Below are 12,122 nucleotides of genomic sequence, written 5' to 3'. Positions count from 1 at the left end.
GTCTTGATGCTCACATTGACTTCAATGTGAAGTCACGTGGTTACGTCATTGAGACGTTATTTGTGTACGCAGTACATGTGATCCTGTTTATTTTATTTATTTGTATGTACTTTGTCATTTTATATTCGTTATTAGCTTTTTATAAATTATTTTTTATTGATATGTGCAGTTATTAACCAATCAGTACTTTGATGATGAGTGGGTTGAATGAATGATGTCTTGATGAATGAAATTTAAAAACACACACACTTCCTCAGACTAGAGGCCTGTACTACGAAGCAAGATTTGACGTGACCTTCAGGTTCAACCCAGGGTTTGGTGTACCACGACGTTGGATCACTTGTTACCGGGTTACATCGCCATGGTAACTCATGCTGAACACCTAACCTGGTTGGGAGCATTATAGACCGACAACCCCGTTTACTTTCCCTGATGGATATTATTATGAAAGACATAGATTTCAAGCGGAGGGAATTACATATCGGCTATTTGTTGGCTTTTTGAGCCTTGTGTTGCCAATGCGCATCGGTTTGAATTATGTTTTTATATTTTTATTTTCTCTCACGATGGCTTCCCACTGCCAGGGTTGCAACTGATCTTATAATAAGCAAAAGCAACGACAGTTTATGGAACGCACAAGTGTAATTCTGGTCAGATCTTGGTCCTGACTGATGGAGAAGTGATATTGATAAGAGTTGTGATTTACGCATCTACAGCACCAGCTATTTTTTACCGCTTTCCTTCCTGTTTTAGGAAGCAGCGACTGTATTGCTTTTTGCCTGTAAAACTGTGTCTGTGTTCTTCATATTTATGTAGAATTATAGTTTGCTCTTCTTATGTTAAATATGCGGCTCTGGTAGATGTTTGTGATTGGTCGTGCTGTGCAAACACCGCCTCTTTTATGTGGATTGGTCTCTGGATTGGGAAACCCTGATGGTTGACTGAACTAGTTGATAACCAGCGTCGTGATACAGGTTATGGTGGACCACGGTTGTTAGGTTAGGTGAAGCCCGGTAACTGAAAGAAATCCAGAACATGATGATCTGGATTCATAGTACAGGCCTCATGTCTCTCAGATGAAGTGAAAACGATATAAATGTAATAAACAAAGCAAACATGAAAAAAGAGCACTTCAAGGACAACTTCAAATTAAATTCTAATGTCGTGACTCCTCAGTTGGGCTGGGTATCGTTAAAAAATGTTCCATCCCGATACCGTGCCAGTTCCTGAACAATAAAAGAAATTACAGCAACCTCCCAACACAGAACTTGAAAGCAGACTCTGACACATGATGCGTATTTTGGACATGTTGAGGCCAAACATTACAGGGTTAAAGATCGGTTGGCACGTCAGAAAATACAATGACAACAATATTCATAATACGTTGGATACACTGCTCATATCAAACCTGCTCTGTAATATCTCAAAGAAAGAACCAAAGAAAAAGTTGAGCAGGGAAGAGAGGTGAGGTATGCAGGTACGGACGGCTTTCTGTCTGGTCTGTTTAGAACCAGAAAAACTAACTTTAAGGACCTTAATGGAAGTGTAAAAGATAACAGATACAGGAACACAGAATGGTAGATAAGCAGCAACGAGTTCATAGACATTATTAGTTATTTTATTACTAACAAACAGTAGTAATAAAAAAGAGCAGAATTGGGCCACATGTATTCATTTGATAGTTGACAGTAGCAGAGACAGCAAATGACTGAAGGGAAATGACTAGAATGAGTTCCAGAGAAGAGAATAGTCTGGACCTGAACCTGAGACTCCTCTGGTCCATGCTGTGTGTCTGAGACTGCTGGTGGACCTCAATATTCAGACTACTTCTAACCTCAGTTCAAACCTAACGGACTCAAGCTAAGCTGCTCAAAGGGACTGGGAAACAGAAAAGGACATCATCAGCTCTCTTTAAGGAAGGACTTTTACTGTGAAGTAATAAACTAACTACAGACTGTTGTGGAAAATCTCTTTGGTGTTCGGTGAAGAAGCTGGAAATGAAGATTGTCTGGCACGCTGGAGTTATTTGCGTTATTTTCTTTATTCTTTTGCAAAAGAAGGAGACTGATGGAGAAGTGATATTTATAAGAGTGGTGATTTACGCATCTACAGCGTCTGCTATTTTTTTGCCAGCTTTCCTTCCTGTTTTAGGAAGCAGCGACTGTATTGCGTTTTGCCTGTAAAACTGTGGCTGTGTTCTTCATATTTATGTAGAATTATAGTTTGCTCTTCTTATGTAAAATATGCGGCTCTGGTAGATGTTTGTGATTGGTCTCGCTGGGCAAACACCACGCTGCTGGATTGGGAAACCCTGATGGTTGACTGAACTAGTTGTTAACCACCGTGGTGACACAGGTTATACAGGACCATGGTTGTTAGGTTAGGTGAAGCCCGGTAACTGAGATAAATCCAGGACATGATGATCTGGATTCGTAGTGCAGACCTCTGGTGTCTAAAGGAGGTGAATGTTAAACATTTAGTTCTGCGCTGTGTTGGAGCAGTTTGTGAACAGTGTTTTCTGTTGGAGACGGTAAGTCTCTTTGGGGGGGACTTTGGGCTTTTGACATGAACAAAAAAGATATAACACAATAAAGGAAAGAGGAAAAAAAAGACACCAAAAAGCATCATATGAGCACTTTAAAGGCTCCTTAGAGCGCTCCATGGTGTCTCATCATCCCATCCTCTGGGGGAGAGAGTTTGCAGATTAAATATACTTCTCTACATTTAAGGGTTTCATCAATGTTACAACTCATACCTCTGACACTGATACACAGAGATACACTTTACCATCTTTAAATCAAGTTGAACTACATTATGATCACACCCTCACTAACTGATAGTTCACGTCTTCAGTCCCTCTGCCTCCCCGTATCCCCCCGACATGCTGTATTCACTTACGGTTTAAAACTTTTTCCAGCTTAGTTGGGGTGCATACCGCTCAAAACCAGCATGAATGTTCCCTCAGCATTTTGTTTTGTTGTTAAACTGGACTTCATGTGTTTGTTCAGCAGGGTCACATCCAGTATACCCACTAAGAAATCTCCAGGATTTCCATATACCCACTTATAAACAATTATACCCAACAACAGAGTTTTGTGACAGAACTTTCACTTCAGATATTTGCGTTCACAAATACAGGGTTGAGTAATGTGACTGCAAACTATTATAACACTGCAGAACATGAAGAGGGAGACTTTTCTCATCTTTCATCGACCCGCTCCTCACTAAGCGTAGTATGTAGAGCGTAGAGTGTAGTGCATAGAGCGTAGTGTGTAGCGACCGGGCCCCAATGCTCCGCCTACACACTCCGCCTTCACCGCACATTTAAGACTAAGTACCCTATTTTATTTTGTCCTTGTTGCTTTGGGGTCAACTTTTGTGATCCAAGCTCAGGTCCCTGATGTTAAAAACCCCCTTACTATACTACAATACATTAGACTACACCACTGGTCACATTAAGCTGTAATAAACTAAAAAACAAGATTAATTTTACAGCTAAAACCATAAAAGTCAGGATTATTTTCATGTGAACTGTTACATCCCCAATTTGCCTAGGGGTGGAGGACGCAAACAATTTAAAATAATAAACCCGGGAGGTCTAGATGGACGGTAAATAGGGTAATTTATTGGACAAACCCAACACAAAACAACTGAAAACAATCTCCAAAAGGAAGACGATCACTGGTTCTTTGTCACTGGCTCGATTCAGGTTTCCACAGCTCACAGCAACACTTCTCTTCTTACTCTGCTCACACACGGCTGGCTTCCACTGCAGCTTCCCCACTCTGTGTCATTCTCTGGCTTCCGCTGAAGAAACAACTCGCTCTGGCTTGGCACAGCCATTTAACACCTTCCCTCATCAGCTGATCAGCTGCAGCTGCAGGAGTGACATCACCAGCACACACCTGAAGAGAATCACACACAGGCAAACACAGCAAAACAAAACACGGCATGTAACATGTACTTTAAATGCTTTATATACACGTGGCTATAAACTTTTATTTTGCTTACATTTACAAAAAGAATTATAAAAGAGTTGATATTGCATCAACATGTTGACACAATCTGTTTTGAGTCAGTTGAGAAAGTTCAGTGAAGCTTTGAATGAATTAGAGTTTTATCTTCTTTCTGGTTGTTACATATATATTTATTATATATTATTATTATATATTTATTATTTATATATATAACATGAGAAACGACTGGTAAAAGTGGTAATAAGGTAACTTTCTCCATCAACTTCCATTGTTATTTAGAAATATGTTGGAATTAAATGCAATGCTCCATCGTTCCACAGGGAGGACCTGTTACAGAAAGCAATACAGTAAATACATTAAAACTGCACATTTTACAGTGGCCTTTTATTGTGATCAGCCTAAGGCACACCTGTGCAATAATCCTGCTGTTTAATCAGCATCTTTCTATGCCACACCTGTGAGGTGGATGGATTATTTCGGCAAAGGAGAAGTGCTCACTAACACAGGTTTAGACAGATTTGTGAACAATATTTGAGAGAAATATGCCTTTTGTGTACATAGAAAAAGTCTTAGATATTTGAGTTCAGCTCATGAAAAATGGGGGCAAAAACAAAAGTGTTGCGTTTATAATTTTGTTCAGTATATTTGACTTTTTATCTTAAAGGGGTGATAGAATGATTATATAGGGTATTTCACACTGTTCCTTATGGTCTCCTAATGGGGTATGTAACATTGGTTGGGCTGAAAATGGCCTGGTTGATATTTTATTGGCCCTTATGCATCCCTGTGTTTTGGCCCTATTTGTAACAAGAGCTTTTTATGTTTATGTAAATATGGTATGCTCATGAATATTTAGATGAGCTGCGCGCTGATTGGTTGAGAATCATCCCCATACACACACATTAGAGACGCACGCTGATTGGTTGAGCGAATCCCCATACACACACATTAGAGACGCGACAGAATCTCATATTCGTGGAAAAAGATGGCAGTAGGCAACACAGGCGTGCTGGTTGCTCTACTACTTTACACACTTTTTGTAAAGTTCACACTGCCGGTAGAAAACGTTTATACTAAGGACACAACTTGTAAGGACACAACTTGTAAGGACACAATTGTAATAACATCTTAAACAACTGGCTTGACAAGGACGCGTATTGGCAAGTGCAAACAAACAAGATTAATGGCGTTTTTGGGTACGGAGAGTACACCTTGGCTGTCATCCTTGCAATTTCAATCATGCACGCATAATCTGGGATCAGAAAGTCTAACCAAAAGGTCTCTTTGGCGGACATCTAAATATCCGAAGCTTAAAATCAAAAAGTGATCAAATTATCCACATGATGACGGAATCTATCCGAAACTTGGCTGCATAAAAATTCCCCTACTGCTGCGCTTTTAGTTCCGGGGTATGTCTCCTATAGGAGAGATAGAGCTGATGCCAAAGGGGGAGGGGTAATGATCTATGTGAGAGACAACATACAGTGCAGTGAAATTCAGTGGAAAACCCCAATTGATCTAGAATGTGTTGGGTTAAATCTATCTCTTGCACCTCAGATGTTTCTCACATTAATAGTCTTATATCGACCACCATCTGCTAACATAGACTTTTATGACAAGTTCAAGGAAATGTTAAAGCAGTGTGATTTTGAAAAGGAGGTTATAGTGATGGGCGATTTAAACATACACTGGGACGATAACAGTACAAGGAAAAAACTGCAGCAAATTATGGATGGATTTAATCTTGTCCAGATGGTTAAAGGACCGACACGGATAACAAACACTTGTAGCACCTTAATTGACTTAATCTTTACCAATCATCCGGAACAGATTACAAAATCGTACAATATGTTAACTGGTCTCTCAATTCACAATATGGTGCTGATAACAAGAAAATTAACCAGAAAGCGATTTGCAGCTTATTCCGGAAAAAAGGAGTTCACGGGCATTCCAAGGAGCAATCAGGAAAAATTTCACACAGCAATAAGAAATATGAACTGGGACACTGTATTATTGGACAATGACTTGGAAATAATTAGTCAAAAATTCACTGAATGCTTACAAACAAAAATTAATGAATATGTAGTGACAATTAAACACAAAAACAGGAAGTGTTCTTTTCCATGGCTCAGTGATGATATAAAACAATTAATGAAAGACAGAGATAATGCTCTTAAAAAAGCCATAAAATCAAAACTATCCTGTGAGAGACAAAAATTTGCTTTGTTACGGAATAAAGTGACAAGACAACTACGAAAAGCAAAGGTAGACTTTTTTATCACTATTATTAAAAATTGTCATTTATCCTCAAAAGCGATTTGGGAACAGATCAATAAACTAACAGGTAAAAAATTACTTAACTGTGATTGGTTCAGATTTGATAATTGAACCCCCACTATATCCAAAGTCTGTATCCATATCTGAGGTGGAAAAGGTAATTATACAGCTTAAGTCTTCAAGGGCAAAAGATGTGTATGGGATGGACACACTCATGCTAAAACAAATAGGTCAATCTATCATGGCTCCACTAACACATATCATTAATGTGTCACTAGATCAAGGGAAATTTCCTGAGTCATGGAAACTTGCTAGTGTCATTCCTATACTTAAAGGCGGTAACTCCCTTCTTACATCTAGCCTAATTATCGACCTATTAGCATTTTGCCAACAGTATCTAAAGTCTTTGAAAAACTGGTTGCTAAACAAATCACCAATCATCTTAATTGCAGCTCTTTTCCTTTGCACTCAATGCAGTTTGGATTTAGGGCTAATAATTCTACACAGACAGCAACATGTTATTTTCTGGAAAAGGTTAAATCAAATATGGACAAAGGACGGATAGTGGGAGCAATTTTCTTAGATCTTCGCAAAGAATTCGATACAGTTAACCATTCAGTTTTACTGCATAAACTTCATGCTTTTAACTTTTCCTTAAAATGTATTAGCCTTATTAATTCTTACCTCTTATCTCTAACAGAGGCCATTTCATTGATTGCAAGCTGGCTTGAACTATCCTGTCTGCAATTGAACATATCTAAAACAGTTGCCATGTTCTTTTCAGAAAACAATATAATTATTAAACCCGAGATTTTAATATCTGGAGAAAGATTACAGGTCGTTACAGAATATAAATATTTAGGATTACATGTAGACTCAAACCTCAACTTCAAAACTCACATTAAGAAAGTTAGAAATAGGATTAAGTTCAGTCTAGCAAACTTCAGATTCATTAGAGACTTTCTTTCAACAGAAGCTGCTAAATTATATTTCTTCTCTATGATTTTATCCCACATAACATATTGTTTAATAAGCTGGTCCAATACCCACTCTACATCAATAAAACCATTAGAAATACTATACAAACAAGCATTAAAAATACTGGACAAAAAACCATACCATTACCACCACTGTAGTATTCTGAGGAAATATCAGTTACTTACCTGGGATAATCTCATTAAATTCAAAAATATCTGTTTAATTTATAAAATTAGACATGGTTTAGCACCTCCTCCACTATGTGATTTTATAAATTTTAGATCCACTGAGGTTAGGTTCACTAGAGGGGCAGTGAGGGAAGACTGCATCATCCCACGGAGAAAAACAGCTTTTGGTCAGGCTGTCATCTCCGTAAGAGCAGTTCAGCAATGGAACACAGTGCCGGCAACTATTAGAGAGTCTTTGTCATTCTTTTCATTCAAAAAGAATGCAAAAAAATGGCTGTTAGAGAGCCAAACTTGTGGGCACTAATGCTATCTATGTGCATTTAAACGTTATATAAGTATTTCACTGGAATTGTATTTATTAACCATAATGTGTTGTATGTAATTTTATCTTGTGATTTTATACCTGTCATTATTTTAAAGGCTGCCTGTTTTACATCTGGCTGGGGGACTACCGATGAAAATTAGCACTTTTGAGCTAACTTGGGAACATTTACATTGTTTCAATGTTGATTAATGTTCACTGTCCCCTTTCAAAAATAAAGAAATTGAAATTGAAAATTCCAGACACTGCAATGCTTCATTACCAAATTCACTTCTGAGACTTTTTTATGTGAGAAATCAACTATATAAAGCTCAAATATGGGCCGTTTTACGAAAATGTATGGCTAATTGTAAATTTGGTAAGACGTGTCAGACTTTAGGAGCTCCACACAGTCTGAAGAAAGCGACAAGAAAGCGGCAGCCTGCTGGGCTCCATACCCAGGGCAAAGTCACCCTTTGTGGAACAGCTACTGCACTAATCATTATTAAAAGTTAATACAAGAAATTTTAATCCATTTACGATAACTCTGACTAAAATATTGATTCAAAATGTGACGGACTAGCACTAGCATGTTCTTGGCTAGCTAGCATACTAGCTAGCATGTTTTGTCGTAAAGTGGCAGCTTTCAGAATGCTGCAGACCGGAGACTTGCAAGGAGACTAAAGTTTACACTGGTCTTTGATCTGAACTGGACTTTAAGCATTTAATGGCAGCTCTGACACCTAAGGGGCCCAAAGCCAAAAGTGTATTTAGACCTGGGGCATCATTTATAAAACTGTGCGTAGATTCTATTCTGAAAGATTTTGTGCACCAAAAAGTCAGAATTTTCGTACGCAAAAACAAAATTGTGATTTATAAAACCGGTACGCATTCTTCTTCTTATAAATACGGACGTGTGTTACTTTATGCGGTCCTGCACGAGCCTCACGCTCCTCCAAAGGTCGTCCCATATTTGTCCTAATAAGGTCCATGTTAATCAATGAATGAATATTCCATCCTTGAAAGGAGCCCTTGATCACCAATCATGAATCGGAAAAATGGGGAAAAAACACGATTCAGTGATTCTGAGATTGATGTGCTCCTAACAGGTAGAAAATCTAAACAAATCCTGTTTGGAAGCCTTATCCCTTGTGTGGTGTTCATATTTTTGTTACACAGCCTTAATACTTAATACATTTAGCTCAATTATCAATGATACATACATCATTTATGGTTCATATTTCCCATTTACCCCTGTCAGATCACATATATGATCATATGATCATTTTCATTTTTTGTGAGAAAACAAGGAAATTCAATTATTAAAAAAGCTAAAAAATAGAAACACAATTTCTGATCATTTTTGGTGCTTATTTCTTAGAACTTAATCAAAACAGGTAAAAGTGCTTGAAATGTAACAATTCTGTAACTTTGTGTGGGAATAGCAGGTGCAGAAAGACAACATTCCCACACATAGAGACACACAAAAACACACACACACACACACACACACACACACACACACACACACACACAAAAAAAAAAAAAATCAAACAAACACAGCGGAGGAAAAGCGCATTTTCTCTGCTGCAGTGTGGGAGGATCCCCTGATTTCCCAGTTGCTGGCAGCACCCTACCGGGTGCCACAACGGTCTCTGGGCCAGCTTAGAAAGAACGGGACTGTTGGGTTTAGGAAATAAATAAACTGGGTTAGGTTCGGAAAACGGGCATCGGAGTTCACTAAAACGCAGTCTACAAAAAAACCTTGGGAGCATTATGCATGATCACATGCATGGTCAAAAGGTTGCGGAAAACTGGGAAAATTTTTACGCATGGAAATTCTTTATAAATCCAGACTATTGTGAGGAATGTTGCGACGACAAATTTCACCCTGCTTCATGCAACTTTTTCTTGCGTAACAGGTTTTATAAATGAGGTCCCTGGTCTCTTTTATTTGAAGGATGTTGCATTTAGAGAAAGTGATGTTGGGTTTATCCCCATTTTCATACTTTTATTACAGTGATACAGGATGTAATGATTCATATGAAATAAGAACGTAAACATACAGAAGAAAGAAGAAATAAACAGAAATATAATCCAGCACTGATGAGAATGAGAATTAAATTTACTCGCAGACTTCTGAGTTCTGACATCAACCTTCAAGTTCCAGAATCTGATCAACTTTAACAGCAGTTCATCATTCAACAGCGTGGAGACGCAACCCAAAGAGATCCAGAGATAGGCCGACTTGATGTGAAAATGTGAAATGTTAACAAACATATGCTTTACACACTTGGCGCCACTCTGTTGTCTGACGTATGCTGACGCAAATGCCGGCCGATACACTTGCCTGACATACTTCTTTCATGGCCACGTGCCATTGCTAATGTCGAACCCTGCAGAGCCTCCCTCTGGATTTCTACTGAATGCAGAACGTCTGCAGACCAGCTCTGCTGCGTATCGGCTCCGTGGTCCACCATCCGTCGATACCCACTAGGTCGGATTTGTTGCGGCACGGCTGCAGCCATGACTGACAGCTGTAGTCACGAGAACTCACGAGATCTCGCAAATTCAGGTAGAACAGTTTTCTTCCAGAGGAGTAGCAGACTGATCTCATGAATTGGCGTATGTATGTCACGCCAATTTGTATTACGTTTTTGCGTGTTATCAAGACGCATAATCGCATTTTTGCGTGTATATCAACGCAAATCGGCCGGCATTGGCCTATATTGCGAGTCCATTTCCGCCGTAGCGAGTGGTATAAAGTAACGGGGAATTGAGTAAGGAGGTAGGTTAGGGTGGTGGATGGGTAAAACACAGGACTTTCACCTGGGAGAGCCGGGTTTGCGCCCTGTGTGTGGCGATTTTTCTGCCGTTTTTTGCCGGGTTTTTTTTGTAAGTTTTTGTTTTTAATAAGCCTTACCCAATGTTTCTTTCCTAAACCCAACCATTTGTTGTTGTCGTAAGCGTGTTTTAGTCGTTATTTTCCGTGTTTTTGTCACTGTTTTGTTACTAAAGCCTTTCCCTGTGTTCTTTTCCTAAACTCAACCATTTTCTTTTTTCTTAACAGGCTGTGACGTTGTTCTCGCGATAGTACGCCGCGTTCTCGCGATAACGCGCAACGTGTCGAGGCCACGTGGTGGGTCTGTTTACATCAGCTGTATCCTGCATGTATCATACACGTGGATAGCTGAAAATGGCGTAAAATAACACGCCATTTGGCTTTATGAAAGTGGCGTATATATTTACGCAAAGTCATGATGCCATGTTGGGAGTAGAGGGGAAACGACTCTGTGCTGTGTTTTCAAGGTGTAGTGCAGGAAATATGATCCACCGTGAGCACGGCATATTTTATTTTGAAAGTGAACCCAATGTTTTATTTTGAAAAATAAAACTCTGGCGTATAGAAAATAGAAAAATAGAAGCTCTGCGTATCTGCTCCGGAGGTCGTCGGAGCTGTAACACAGCCTTTCTGCAGTCAGTGGAAATACACACATTATACACACAATTACACACAAATACACACACTGACTTTAATGGAAACCTAATGACTCCACCACCGTTCTGGAGCAGATCCGCAGCCGTTCCGCTGTTGGTGGAAATTGGGGGTCAGTCAGTCTCTCCACTCTACCTCCCAGTAACATGGCCCAGTTAGAGGTGCTGCTGCTGCTTCAAGCTCTTGGGATCATCAGGACTCAGCTGATCCTCCAACATCCTCCTCCTGATCACTCTTAGAGCGAGAGAGAGGACTCACACCCATAATCTTCCATCTGATGAGAGACGAAGACAACAGAAGAGATAAATAGGGCTGTGATGGTATGTAGTTTTCAGTTTTGGTGAAGAAGCAACGTATCACAACGGTATGGTAGTTAACTGGATTAAGCTAGGAGCTGAGGGAAACTCTGCTAGCTGCTAGGCTAATGTATGCAGTGTAAAGTGCAATAGTAAAACACTGCAGCACTATGCTGTCCACCTCAGCTGAGAAAATCTTCCCTTCTGTGTATATTCAATTAAACATTACCTGTAGATATAAGTACTGAAGCCTACAAATAATTTTTAATAATCAAACACAACAGAAATCGCCCATATATTTAATGGGCTATCCAGCCTCTAGTGCTAAGCTGAAGTGACAAGCTTGAACATAGGATAGAAGACATTAAATATTAACTAACCAAAGCTTGTTCTGTTCATTGTATGTCATATTACAAGATATACAGTATGTATCCCCAGTGTTTCCCATACATTGATATATTTGTGGCGCCACACAATCAATGTTGACCGCCGTATATGCTCTCTCTCCTTCTCTCCCTCTCTCTCTCACACACACACAAACACAACAGACCTGACTGTGCATAACTCCTCCGTGCAGATTAATTAATGCCATTAATTATTCTACACCCT

General features: G+C 39.3%; 2 protein-coding genes across 2 annotated transcripts in view; one reads left to right on the top strand and one right to left on the bottom strand.

Moving 5' to 3' along the window:
- The window catches only part of LOC120552600 (NACHT, LRR and PYD domains-containing protein 1-like), a 735,215-nt gene that overhangs the window by 358,561 nt on the left and 364,532 nt on the right, over positions 1–12,122 (top strand).
- Positions 1–12,122, bottom strand: part of LOC120552572 (protein NLRC3-like) — a 52,616-nt gene that overhangs the window by 19,983 nt on the left and 20,511 nt on the right. The window lies entirely within an intron of this gene.

This window comes from Perca fluviatilis, chromosome 22 (genome assembly GCF_010015445.1).
Source record: "Perca fluviatilis chromosome 22, GENO_Pfluv_1.0, whole genome shotgun sequence".
In the NCBI taxonomy this organism is placed as follows: Eukaryota; Metazoa; Chordata; class Actinopteri; order Perciformes; family Percidae; genus Perca; species Perca fluviatilis.
This window is presented reverse-complemented; position numbering and strand designations above follow the sequence as displayed.